The sequence below is a fragment of the Fukomys damarensis genome, unplaced genomic scaffold (genome assembly GCF_012274545.1).
Source record: "Fukomys damarensis isolate Sample0158 unplaced genomic scaffold, DMR_v1.0_HiC HiC_scaffold_14, whole genome shotgun sequence".
NCBI lineage: Eukaryota > Metazoa > Chordata > Mammalia > Rodentia > Bathyergidae > Fukomys > Fukomys damarensis.
The window spans coordinates 8,392,381-8,393,765 of NW_022900926.1; positions in this window are offsets into that span (position 1 = coordinate 8,392,381).

The window sequence follows — 1,385 nt, forward strand, 5'->3', positions numbered from 1 at the left end:
AGAGGAGTCAGGAACCCAAACACTCTGCAAAACAAGAAGGCAAACCACTCTGTGGAGCCTTCAGAAGGAAGTCAGCCCTGAGAACTTAGTGATTTTCATCCAGCGAACCCTTTCCAAACTTGTGATCCCCAGAACTCTCGTATGATAAACGTGTTGCTTTAAGTCTCGAAGTGGGTATCAGTACACTACAGCAGCAAAAGAAAACTAAGACAAGTGATTAAAACTTAAATCAGCAAATACAGAGGCTTTCCTTTTGCTGCAATTTCTGTTTGCTGTCATTTAATTTTGTGACTTTAAATCATGGAGTGGAATGCTATGGTAATAGTTACATTTTGATTCAACAGAGTTGTCTAATTGATGTCTTGTTCCTCAAAAGTGTATTATTTGCAACAATTACTATATTTTATATATTGTACCAGATGCTCATTACCTTCAGGATGTTGAAATAATAATTTATTATATCCCAAAGCTGGTGGATATAGTTTTTAATAACTTTCATTTTTGCAATAAGGGTATTTAATTACAGAAGAATTTGCTAAATTTATTAGGTTTAATAAGCTAATGGAAAGTGACAACTAGGATACAGTCTTCTTCATTATCTCCATGTCCAAATATTTTACTATTTTATCTACCCTTTGGTTCACTGTATTCATTTTCCCAAGTAATTTGTTAGCGGAAATATTTTGTCTGTGGATGGAGTCCTACACAAATCCGTGTAAAGAAGCCTTGTAAAAGCTACTGAAGGAAAGTTATCAAGAGGACAAAGGAAGGGCCAGGGATTTAGCTTAGTGGTTCTGCCGCCTGCCTCACAAGTGCAAGACCCTGAGTTCAATCCCTGGTACTGCCTACCCACCCCCGCAAAAAAAGAGGACAAACAAGAGGGAGAACCATATCCTTGTCAGTGCACAATTTCTGTTCTTAAAAGAGAGGAATTTGCCCCCATGACTCTGGAGTATTGCGTTAAAAGTTGTGTCTTGAAAAGGAGATGTTTATAACTCAAATTCTCAAACTTCAGGATGACTGATGACCTTCGCAGTGCTAAGTCAGGAAGTACATTTTATAGTTCATGCTATGTGCTTTAGAGATCTCAATTCTCCACCCAGACTTTTTTTTTCTTTTTATTGAGGTTATTGGTACAATCTAGGTATACAATACAATTACATTCATCATTGGGATTCTGTACCTTTGCATAATAGGTCTTGATTCTCATTTTTCCCCTTGTCCCTGCCCTCCCTTCACCCCCTCCTCCCCTCCCCATTTACAAACACTTTATTTCCATTTTTTCAGTTTCTCATATTTTTTTCCTCTCCCTTATTACCTCTCCCCCACCCTTCCCGCTTTCCTTACACCTTTAGCCCTTTACTTCCTATTTCACATTATTAATT